Raw genomic sequence first — 13,207 nt, forward strand, 5'->3', positions numbered from 1 at the left:
GGTACTCCAGACAAAATAGAACAGGTCTTGGAAAAGCACCAGCAAAAACTGATTGACTTCGATTTGATAAATATGATTGCATAAGATTTACTGCTGGTCTAGAAAATAAAAAATCATAGGATAGTTTTTTTAGTATTTTGGTATGTGAAACCCTATCGAATGCTTTAGAAAAGTCTAAAAGGAAAAGAAATGCTACACCTTTTCTATCGATAACTGAAAGAATGTCATTGTGACATTAGAAAAGCGGATGTTGTACTGTGACCACGTCGAAACCCTGACTGGAAAGTATGCATGAGGTCAAAGTTTTCGATATGCTCTTGAATTTGATATTTCAAAATCCGCTCAAAGACTTTTGATAAACCACATAAAATGCTAATAGGACGGAGATTTTCTAAGTTTAACGTTTTTGCCTTCTTTTTTATAGGAATTATTTTTGAATGTTTCCATGCTTGAGGAAATTTTGACGAAGATACAATTAAGTTGAAAATATAATGTATGATTGGACAAATGGAAGGAAACAAAAGTTTAATAAAACGTAGGGGAATTTCGTCCAAGCCTACTGCGTTAGATTTCATAGAATTGATAGAAATTATAATATCATTCTCAGAAATTTCGGAAAATCTGAAACCATATACATTTTCAGGTGGCACAGATGGTAAATCCTCATCGAAGGTGAAGTTTGAGCTGAAATAATCGTTGATTTCGTCAATGCTGTTATCGAATTTATCATTACGTTCAGAAGTCTTGGAAATATTTAAATTTTTAATTCTCTTCCACAAATCTTTGCTTGTACTAGAAGCTGAAAGGTTATCTGACACATAATTTGCCTTAGCATTATTAATTAAAGTAGTAGTTCTGTTACGAAGACGTTTAAATTGGTTATGATTGAAAGTAGATCTATTAGCAATCCAAAGACGATAAGCGATATTGCGTTCGACTATTGCATTTGCAATTTCTTGATTGAACCACGGATTTTTCTTAGGCTTTGTTGTACGAACAGGTACAAATTCATTAAACAATCTTAGTAGTTGAAGGTTGACGAAGTTTAAGGCTAAATCACTATCACTCATACTATAAAGAAGGTTCCAATTAATGCCATTAAACGCATTTATTAGGTGAGGCCCGTTAATGCTACTATAATCACGATATGTACGAGTAGTTTCTTCATTAGATTTACTTATATTGATTGAGCAAAAAAAGTACGTCGTGTTTCGAAAAAGCAGGTGCCGAAACTTGATTTAAGTTCAATACAAACTCTGGATTATTGGTCAAAACGAGATCTAATAAAGAACTACCATTATGATGGAAATGGGTGTTCATTGAATTTAAGCATTTTAAGCCGTAATTGTCTAAGCAACTTTTAAATCGTTCCGTTTTACTATCCGTTTTGTTCCAGTTAGTATTAAAATCACCTAATAATAAAACATTGCGGCACTGCAGAGAAAGATCACCCAATTTATCGAATAGGAGTTCCGAACAATCTGTTCCTGGAGGATTGTAGCATACGCATAGCAAAAATTTATCATAATTATGCGTATTCTCTAAAAACATAAATTCATTGCGGCTCATGTGACCATTTCCAACCATAGCTTCTGAAACAGAAAGAAGTTTACATTTTAAAAAACTTTTATAATATATACAAACACCCCCACCACGACTGTGAATTCGATCATTTCTAACAATGTTATACCCTTCTATTTCAATGAGTGAATCAGGAATATTATCCGTGAGCCAGGTTTCACTTAAGCAGATTACATCAGCTTTACTATTATGAAAACACAATTTGAATTCTTCAAACTTACTTAATTCACGTGCACAAATACTTTGAATGTTTGCATGACAAATATTGAGGTAGTCTGAATCCAGCGCGCAATTCATCACAACTCGTGGAATACACACATTTGTAGAGGCATTACTAAAATTTTCACCCGGCATCGTAGTAAAGTAACAATCGATCAAACCAGCATAAACACGTCGTGTAACCCAACCCTGAGGAATCAACAATCAAAAAGAGCAATGAGTAATCATTCATTTTACAATAATTCAATAGTTCAATCATCATATTCAACACATTCATAGTGAATCAACCGAAGATCAGCATCAAATTAATTTCTTAATGGCGATAGAAAAGCATCCAAGCAGCAATCAATAACGATATCTAACAGCAACAGCAGCAACAGTATCTTCAACAACAGCAGCAGCATTCATCCCGAGCAGGTCCCCCATTTCCAACAGCAGGTCAAGACTTTTAGGAAAGAAGATTGGAAGGAAAACTCAAGGATGGGAGCCACGGACTAGCTAGGCAGGATTATACAAAAGCTTAAAAGGAAAGGTTGTTTCAAATTTGACTTTCAGGCATGGATGGAGTCATGGAATAAAGGATAGAATACTTGGATGAATGGGGAGGATAAGAAAAACTAAGCGGAAGGGTTATAAGCATCTAACTCATCCAATGAACGGATCAGAATAGCGGCATCCTCCGGAGTAGGCTTTATGAATACACAACCGTCCTTGGTGAAAACAGCGTACAATTTGCCTGTGCGTCTCAAGTTGATTGCTTTTCCTTTGATACGACGTGTTTGGTCCGTCAAATTTTCATTCAGGAAGATGCGTTTATCTACGTTGAACCCGATGTGAATCAACGACAGATTACGTACTGTATTACTATTGGTGGAGTGGCACCGTTTGCAATAGGGATTTTAGCTAAACGCTTTGAGAACATCAGTGGTGTGTTCTGTTCCGAGAAACCTAGAGCAATCGCGATCCTCTGAACGATTTGGCCCACATCTTCGTTAGCAACGTATGGAACACCAGATAATATCAAATCGTTCGATTTCTCGACAGCACTGATTCGTTCCTTGTTTTGATGAACTGAGGTGCGCATTTCGGCCAACGAATCGGATAGTTTGTTGATATTAGACGTACATTCCTCTTTGAACTGGTGAACATCTTCTCTCAGCGTCGATATCTCCGTTTGCAGATCAGTCTTACACACATCTATTTTGGCGTTGGTGGTCTGGAACATATTTTGCATCCGAACGAAGAGATCATTCAAATTCTCGATTTCATCTCCTTCTGATTTATCGAGATCGTCCCTGGAGCGCTTGACATTGTTACCATCATTATTTCTTCCCAGCGGCCCAGATAAGTTGGTTTTGCCTTTTACCATTGTGTTGGGTACCACTCAAACAGCAACAGATGTGAAACAATAGCGTAGTGAGTTCTTGAATGTTTGAGGCGTTGTATCAACTTCACAAACAACCGTATCAAAGTGACGGAGATACGGTCACAAAAAATGTCTTGGAAGGGAGAACTAGTAGTTTGGCGACTAATATTTTATACACCAGGCATCCACAATACTAGAAGATGAGGCCAGTTACACAGAAAGCTTTTATAGAGTTGGAAAAACAGCAGAAATCTTCCGTAGAATCACAGCCACAGGTTCACTACACACTACTCTCGCTCATCCCTTCAGAAACTTTGTTTCGATTTTGTATGGCAGTTTCACTCCTACTAACCTTGTTATTCACAATAATTTTGAAAGAGTGAAAAATGGAGGAAGATATTTACGAAGAGCTTTATACGGTATGACTACATTCAAAACTAGAGCTTATACAAATATAGTAAAATATCTTTACATATACAGAACATGTAGGGGTAGGGGTGGTAAAATGAACACCTTAAGGAAATCATCTTGTTTCTGCTAGAAAAACGAGGAATTTGTATAATTATATCCCACATCATCAAAAACAGGGATGTTATTTATAGCAGTGACACGAATTCATACTAAAATAGCTGAGTTTTCACATAGTTTTGTCGCTAGCAAAAAACGATGTAAATGTTCATTTTACCTGCACTATGTTGGTAAAATGAACAGCTGTTGGTGGTAAAATGAACATCATGCAAAAAACCTGAGCAAAACAAATATTTCTGAAAAATATTATTGTTTTACCGAAAATATATCCATTGATGATTGTAACCCATTCAAAAAGAATTCTAAAGGTATCAGGTTTGACCTCATATCATAACGATATTCACCTCTCTGAAAAATCTTAAGCCTTTCGAGCAAAAAGTTACGTCAGTTCCAATTTTCAAAATTGGATTTCTAAAATCTCAGTTTTCGTTGATATTTTCACTTCAATTGACCTACGTATCAACTCGAACACTCTGATTTACGCTATAAATCGTTTCACGCGTGATAAAAACTCATCGAAATTTGTTTTTCCTCGATAAAAGACAAGGTGTTCATTTTACCAGCACTTCCCCTAAGGGATTAATGCAGAAACATTGGAATTTCATAACAAAAAATCTCTGAAAGCCTTACATTTCATGTAAGTGTAATAATATAATGTGAATTTGTGAAGTTTTTATGCATAATTGTATTGAAATCATGCAGCCGCTCGTATCCTTAGTTCCATTCACCTGTCTATATCTAAATACTTAAATTTATGTTTTCATGTCATACTCAATTATCCAAACCTCGATATTAAGGGAGGTATCGAGTTACAGAACACAAAACCAGTACAAATACAATCCAAGGGACCATCGAGGTACTCAGTATGGTTCTCAAGCTCGATATCGTGATACGAAATATCAAGTAAGGGAGAGTTGACTATAATAGTTATTGAAATTTTTATATCTATTTTGCAAACTATCCCCTCCATGAGTTCGAAATAGTAAATAAAAGTGAGGGATTATGTTGGATCGATTTGCTACGTGTATCCATGCATCAGATTTCCTATTCTAATTGGAAAACTCTGCCGCATACGTCAATATACAAGTACTGATTTGATTCAGCTATTTTTATCAACTTCTTAGGTATGGAAACAGTGTAGACATCTGATATAAAAAACTTGCATAAGTTCACAGTCTCTGTTCAACTTGGAACATTTTTCCAGAATGAAAAATACATAGCGTTCGCATGAATAGCTAACTATCCAGAAAAGAATAGTGATTTTTTATTATATTTAATGCGGCATAGCACCATGGGCTGGTCATATTGTATGAGTGTACGTAGGAAATGATGCTCAGTTTGAAACATCTGATAATTAATTCGTGTTCAACGTATGTCAAATTGGTCGTTAATCGTTAGCAATTCATTAAAATTAGTGTAACTCTAATATTCTTCTATAAACCCTTATATGGGGAAAGGGCAAAAATACAAAAATTGACTTTTTTCAAATTTTTGCCGATGAAAGATTTTGTAATATGCCGCAAGCATTTTTTTATTACCAAGGCTAACTTTTAGTAAAAAAAAGATCGGAGGTTCATGCAAGTTCGATACTATGTATGTTTCAGCACACCGGTCTTCTGTGGAAGTTCCCTGGATTATATATACAAGAGTTTTCTACGAAAAGTGTTTTTGAAATGTCTCTTGACTTCGATTCCTCAGATGAAATTTGTTGAAAAAAACCCATGGAATACTTTTGCTTCCGAAATTGTCATAGTGGTAAAGGAATCTGTGGAGAATCATCTAGCAACTGGGAAGGGGGAAGGGATTGTTTTGACAATTATTGACAAAATCCATATTCCAGGATTTAATTCTTTTGCAATTTCAGGATGCAGAGACTTTCTTGCGGATTTCTGAGGAATCAAAAAGTCGAGGAAGGGATGCTGCTAGGTTTCAAGGAAAATTTTAAAAAAAGATTCTGATGTTTCAATTATTCTGTAATTATTAATCTCTAGAGAGAAAATTATGAATAATCACTGTCGTTGTTCAGTTGTCCATCTTTTTTTTCTACCAGCATTTGATGGTTTCTTTGCATGACGTTTTCATGATGAACTTCACACAAAAATCTTTTAATATTCCAAAACGCAAAAATAAACAGTAAAAATTCCACCCGTGTAACGCCAATAATTGTCGATTATAATAAGACGAACAACCAAAGCTTTTCTGCAAGGCCAGGAATTTTGTACAAAAAAGTTTCGAAAATTAAAACTGTAAATTCTTGAGTTTTCCAACCGAATTTCAGTTTATTTTTTTCGAATTCAATTTAATCTTCCAGTCGTCGCGCGGTTTGCCTCCGTTAGAACCATCACGCTGCTGTTGCGAATGAGAAGCGAGGTTTTTTCAACAGTGTTGTACAAAATACAACAGCGCGACGACTGAAGTGTTAAGCTCAAATTATTCGACAAACTTCTTACGATCTTTTTCCATTTTTTGTTTATTTGTTTGTGTTACTCAATAAAGCTGACATAAGTTGAGTATGGTGTGATTTGTATAGTATTACTCTACAAATCCCTTAAAAATTATAGATTTGTAAATGATACTTGTGTAAGAACTCCAGGTTTTATATTCGGAAAAATATGCAATAATTTCTAGAACCTAAAATAATACCTGAAGGAAATTTTTAAGATTTTTTTTTTGAGGAGTTCAAGAATGGAACGCAAAAAAACCTTTAGTAAATGTGTTGAAAAATTGTTACACCTCCAGCAAAACTGTTTCCAGAAGTGGTTAGAGTCCGCGACTACAAAGCAAAGCTATGCTGAAGGTGTCTGAGTTCGATTCCCGGTCGGTCCAGGATCTTTTCGTAAAGGATTTCCTTGACTTCCCTGGGCAAAGAGTATCATCGTGCCTGCCATACGATATACGAATGCGAAAAAGACCACATTGGCAAAGAAAGCTTTCAGTTAATAACTGTGGAAGTGCTCATAAAACACTAAGCTGAGAAGTAGGCCCTCTCCCAGTGAAAACGCAAATGCCAAGAAGAATAAGAAGAAAAAGAAAAATAATCGCTTCTCTTCTTCTTCTGTTTGGTGTTACGTCCCAACTGGGACAAAGCCTGCTTCTCAGATTAATGTTCTTATGAGCACTTCCACAGTTATTAACTGAGAGCTTTCTTTGCCGATTGACCATTTTTGCATGTGTATATCGTGTGGCAGGTACGAAGATACTCTATGCCCTGGGAATCGAGAAAATTTCCTTTACGAAAAGATCCTCGACCAGCGGGATTCGAACCCACGACCCTCAGCATGGTCATGCTGAATAGCTGCACGTTTACCGCTACGGCTATCTGCCCCCCCCCCCCCCTATTGTAGTTTAAAAAAAATTCCTATAAAATACTTGGATGAATCTCTGTTGATGTTTTCAGAAGAATACTAGGACGACATCCAAGAGGAAAGAATAACATAATTCTCTAAAGACACTTATAATCGGATATTTTTTGAGTATTTTCTTAGAAAATTTGCTTAAGAACAAATGAATATATTTTGCTAGAAACGTTATAGGAATGTTTGGATTTCATAACATTTTCATAGGTAGGCATTTTTAAAGACATTTCAAAGCATTATTTTCGAGAAAATTTTGAAAGAAAGCGGGAGCAACATCAAATTTGTATAAAGAGAATTCCAAAAAATCAGATTCAGATTGATGAACTATTCTGAGAAATCGCTGAGCACATTTTCCACCTCAATCCTGTTTAATTGTTTATGAAAATCTCGTCGAATATTAGGAGGAATCTTTCGAGTAACATTTGGATAACTTATTTAATGTTTTTCACTGGAAACCCTGGATAATTTATGCATCGAATTGTGCAAGCAATCCTTGAAGAAATACTGAGAGATTTTCTGAAAGTTTCGTTGAAGGAATCTGAAGAGATCATTTAAGTAGAGCCACAAAGGTAAAGTTGGAAATAAATGCTGAATAGTTGCTTGGTGATCTTAAATACAATTTTGCTGAGCTGTTCCTAAGAAAAATCCTCCGTAATTCGAGTAAATTCTCAATAAATTATTATTGAATAACTGAATGATATTTTAAACTAACAAATGAAATATATATGTAATGAGTACGAAGAGGACCTTCCTTGAGAAATGCTTCAACGAATTTCTAAAGCGTTCTCTGGCAGAATTCTATAAAATATTTGTTAAATCAATTTGGCAGAGATTTTTCGAGACATTTTCTGATATGATCAAATAGCCCGAAGAAGCGTAAGAAAAAATCTGTTGAATAGTACCGTCAAACGGGGTAACTTGCAACAGGGGTGAAACATGCAACACAACGACATGTAACTGAATTGACGATTTTTAAAAGCATTAAGTTTTTTTTTTCTTATTTGTTACACCGGTTAATGAAATCATATCACACGTTTGATCGCATGAAAACAAGACTGAAAATCGTTCCCAGTACCACACAAACGGGATATAAATGTTATTCTAGGTATTTTCTATCCGTTACAGTATTTAATAGTTTACAAAAGGACAATGTAAAAGTTTTGTTGTTTTCACGTTTAAATACTGAAAATAATGAAAAACGTTTTTGACTACCCTTGTGGGGTAACTTGCAACAGCAATTTAAATCTCAATGGCAAGATGTTTTCTGCCATTTGTCATCGAAAACACATGAGAAGGCAGGATTGACCATTTATTTGTATAATTATATTAAAATTATTGTACCTCAACCGACATATTACACGTTTGGTTTAAAATACTATAAAAGTTACATTGATTGTATTATTATTGAAATTTATTATTTTTTCTACGTGAAAACTAAGATTAATTTGAAAAATCTGTTTCAAATGTAACTTGCAGATGTGTCATTGTGAACTTGTTGCATTAAATATAAAGATAGCTATTTTCAATCACCAACAGACGCCATTTCAAGACATGCTATCAATATATGATACGTTGCTTTGGTTAAAATATGAATACAAAATAAGATATGTGAGGCAAAACCTAAAAACCATTGCATTTGAATAAAAAAGTTGCACTAAATCTCTTGAATGGCTTTTCACTAGCCGTCAAGAATTGCTATTTGCTAGAATTTCCACTTGCTGAACCAATAAATTATAAAATCAATTGATTTATTATTTGGATAGAGCAAATACTCATAATTCAATTAATAATAATAATTTTTCAAAAGTATGTTACCTAGTTTATGTTTATTGTCATGATTTTACTGCAGTTAATTATTCAATGATAAAAACACGGTATTGATAAAATTTTTGATAGTAAACTTTAGTCAGCATTGTGTGTTGCATGTTACCCCACATCAGGGGTAGCATGAAAAATGCATATTTTCAGCCTCTCCTGATCCCAGGAAACCAAATTATATTAAAATAAATACCACATGGTATTTTTTACATGGCGATTAGGATACCAGATTGTATTTGGTTCCTCTGAGTCCTTAAAATTTTCAACCAAATAGATTTGAAGTTGAAAAGTGTTGCAAGTTACCCCGTTTGACGGTAACTACTTATCCAGGGAATGATTTCCCGACTAGAGGCTTGTAACAAAAATATAATAAAATTTTATCTGAATATGATATGCATATCATATTATGATATCATTTTGTTAGGCTCCGTTATCCACAGAACATATTAAAACAAAAATATAACATATTGTGTTTTATTTTCTTTTAAGATATTTTTTTGTTCAATTTTAACAACTTTGTATCAAAATTAAATAGATACTTATGCATTTCAATAATATACAATATTATCGTATATCGAACAGTATTATAATTTTGATACTTTGTATCAAACATTATAACTTGGTTTGATATGTTTTTGATATAATTAAAACACATTTGGTTATGTTTATGTTACTATTCATACACTTTTTGTTATAATTTTAGTTATTTTAACAACATCCTGCATCAAGTTTATAACAACCTATGTTCGAAAAAACCTTCTAACATAATAAAATATGCTGATATAATTTTGTTATGTACCTTTAGTCGGGTTTCCACGAAGAAACTCTGTAAAAACTGAAAAAGGAGTTCTTGATGAAATCCCCGTGTGAGTTCTTAGAAGAATATCTTACAGGCACATGGTTGAATACCTGAAAAGTGGAAGAATCATAAGGTATATTCCTCGTGAGTTCTATGGAAGAATTCTTGTATTACTGATGCCCAGCCCTATGAGATAAAATCACAGATAAATAAAATCAATACAAATCTAAGCACACTACGCAATTTGTGAAAATCGTGATTATTGCGACTGACGGTACTTCTCTTAAACAAGAATTTGATAGACCCCAACTAGGCCCCTCAGAAAAAATATCCTAGCTACGGCAATGATGGTAAGGGACAAAGTCAACGGATGCAGAGGTCATTGATTTGAAGAAATCAGAAAAAAAAACTTTTAAACACTGTGTTCGTTAATGTTTCTGAAACGCGTGTACTCTGGTTGACAGTTGCGTTAAAAGTGAAAGAGTGAAACATCTTCGCCTACTAGATCGTGTTGCCTAGTTGCGGTAGAGAGTAGACACATTAGAAATAGAGTGCTAATGTCACGAGTATTCACGTTGCAGTTAATTATTGTTCTGCTCAGGTATTATGAGGTGTTACGCAGAGAGTTTACTTATAATTGATCTCAGACTCGGAAGCGATCAATCCTGAACACACTGTCAATTTGCATTTTAGGTTAAAAAAGTTTTCCTATGAGCCCAAAAACTGTTCCACAATATTAACTTTAACTAAAGTAACGCTTTTCAGAATTTTTAAGTTGTACCCAAGTAACCACTAGCCCGCTAATTCGCCTTTTTGGGCTAATAGGGCTGTTATAGGCTAATATAGGGCATGCCAGCTCTATAAAAGTTCTATATTAGCACTGAGAGCGAATTAAAGTGCTATTTGGTTACTTGTGTATCCCATTCATTCTTCTTCTTCTTTTCTGGCGTCACGTCCCAACTGGAACAAAGCCTGCTTCTCAGATTAGTGTTATGAGCACTTCCACAGTTATTAACTGAGAGCTTTCTTTGCCGATTGACCATTTTTGCATGTGTATATCGTGTGGCAGGTACGAAGATACTCTATGCCCTAGGAATCGAGAAAATTTCCTTCGCGAAAAGATCCTCGACCAGCCGGACTCAAACCCACGACCCTCAGCATGGTCATGCTGAATAGCTGCGCGTTTACCGCTACGGCTATCTGGACCCCTGTATCCCATTTATATGCTTTTATGTTCAAGCTCATTGTTCGATCAGATTTACTCCGAAATCAGTTTTTTAAGAAAATTTTAATGGTTTTCAGGTTTTTGTATATAATGTTAAATATTTTTTCTCCATTCTCAAGGTCAATGACAGTAAAAAATAAACTTACTTGAAATAGTTGTCATGGCTTAATATTAGCTCGATTATCTATTGTTAATCCTTGTTATATTTTTACACTAAATTCTTTCATCTCTACGTTAATACACAATCACTTCGAAATCTCCACAAACTAATCACATATATTTTCGGTTTCAACTGTATTTCTTCTCTTGCTCCCGGAATCTCCTTAACTCTCACAATTAAAACTATAAATCTACTATTTCTATGATTCGTTGATAATCTTAACAGACAACACCGAACGCACTACAATTAGGGAGGCATAACTTCAACTGTATAACTACGTTACACCTTATTTGCATGTAATAATACACCGTCTTCGCTTCTTCTGTACGATCACCCAACACGCGATAAAACACCGTTTGTGTTTCCGCAAAGCAGAAGAATGCAAAATCTCCACGATAAACTACTCCTCAACAAGCAACTCGCTCGCTAAATCACTCACAATAGCGCCCCCAATCACTCCAGATTAAGGGTCATCTGTGATTGTGACCCCTTCGTCTCCATTCTCCGGCAAACGGCGAAACGCAACGACGATACGACAAAACGAGCGCAATTATCTTTACATCGCAAATCCCCCGACAAAAAGCCCGACAACAACAACAACGACACCCGGCCACATGGTCACCACACAATAATCATATCGGATTGAGCCATCAATTCTCCAAAACGGCCGGAGTTCACGAAACCGTCAAACTACACAACTGACTGAACTTCACACTCCGCCGACAAACACCCAAAGGAGCAATCTTCCCGAAATCGCGTCCGTTTCGCATCGCGTCAAGATGCAGACTGAATCCCGGACAACCGAGAACCTAGTTGGTGTAGACAAAAAACGGCCGTTTCGTAGACGATACCGAGTTAATCGATGAACCTGACCTAGAGCTCTCGCGAGATGTAACCCGTAGTCAGCATCCTTCCCGTTGGTGCGCTTCACGGTGACTGATATCGCGGCAACGAAACGTCTCCGATGATCCCTTCGACACATCCGACTGGGTTCGAAATCGCGCGCCAAAAGTTCTGGAGTTGTAACTTGGCATACACCATTTGCCGGTTTGTCGTCTCCGGGAATGGGAAAGCGCATGCTCACCTTTTGGCTATAAGGGGAGATTTGTTGTTGCTCTCGCTTGGAATTAATGAATGACTAAGCTGGAGTAAAAGCTGAACGCACGTGGAAAGTGGAAATGATACTCTCGTGGTCGCTTGGACAATGCGAGTGGAAGATAATAGGCCACTTGTTGCTGTACACATGTGTGATTTAGAATGGGAATGCTGTTTTTCAATGAATAGCGTATAACTTTAGCCAAAATGCTTAGTGTTTGGGACATACACACTTAATTTAGAATGCCTAATCTAGGCTAATTTTAAACGAATCTCCTGAGATCTCAGGAAATAAAAGCCGAGTATCAGTAAATCGTGCTTCGTTGTTAAGCAACTGGACAATTTGTTAGCTGAATCTTGATTAAAATTGGAATACCGAGATTCGAACAGCCGAGCTCGTGAAAAAAATCTAAGTGTGTTCATATTAAGGACGAAGGTTTCGTTGGCACCACAGACATTCCATGGTTTCTAGTTTATAGATGTTGATGATTTTGAACTATTACATTTTTTATTAGAGTCAGTTGTGCATAGAAATATTCACACTTTTTAAAGGCGTAAACAATACAGTTGGAAATGTCGGTGCTAAACAATCCACTGGTTCTATGTCTACATTTTTACTTTGAGTTTTTAAAATTTTGTGTAAGCTTAATTATGAACTACAGAACTTATTTTTGATATCATACTGCATAGCAAATATAGGTTTTTGCTCATAAAACCGTTGTTTCTCAAAAAATGTGCTTATTTCAAGGTAAATTGCCTACATTAAGGTGTATAAGGCAGATCTTCAAAGATTAATTTGTCAATAAAATGATCAAATACTCGAGTTGTAAGAATGTTGACATGATTTTCGGATTCAGAAGACCAGAATTTAGTTGATAGGGATTTTTTTTTATTCCTAAGCCTGCTTTGTTATATGGTGATCAATTTCGCCCCAGTGTGTGATTTCAATTTTTTGACATTAAAACTTTTTTTTTTTTTTTTGATATGTTTAATATTATTGCATGAAAATTCGATTACATAAACTAATAAAGATCAATGGAGTACTGATTTTGCCGAAATT

At 35.4% G+C, this 13,207-nt stretch overlaps 1 protein-coding gene across 2 annotated transcripts in view; it reads right to left on the bottom strand.

Annotated features, from left to right (window-relative positions):
- LOC5575216 (orexin receptor type 2) overlaps positions 1–12,008 on the bottom strand; it is a 641,361-nt gene extending 629,353 nt beyond the window's left edge. For both annotated transcript variants that reach the window (XM_021850013.1, XM_021850012.1), the window contains exon 1: positions 11,039–12,008. The gene's annotated coding sequence lies outside the window, so the exon portion shown is untranslated. The remainder of the gene's footprint in view (positions 1–11,038) is intronic.
- Positions 12,009–13,207: the final 1,199 nt, after the last annotated feature.

This window comes from Aedes aegypti, chromosome 3 (assembly GCF_002204515.2).
Source record: "Aedes aegypti strain LVP_AGWG chromosome 3, AaegL5.0 Primary Assembly, whole genome shotgun sequence".
Lineage (NCBI taxonomy): Eukaryota > Metazoa > Arthropoda > Insecta > Diptera > Culicidae > Aedes > Aedes aegypti.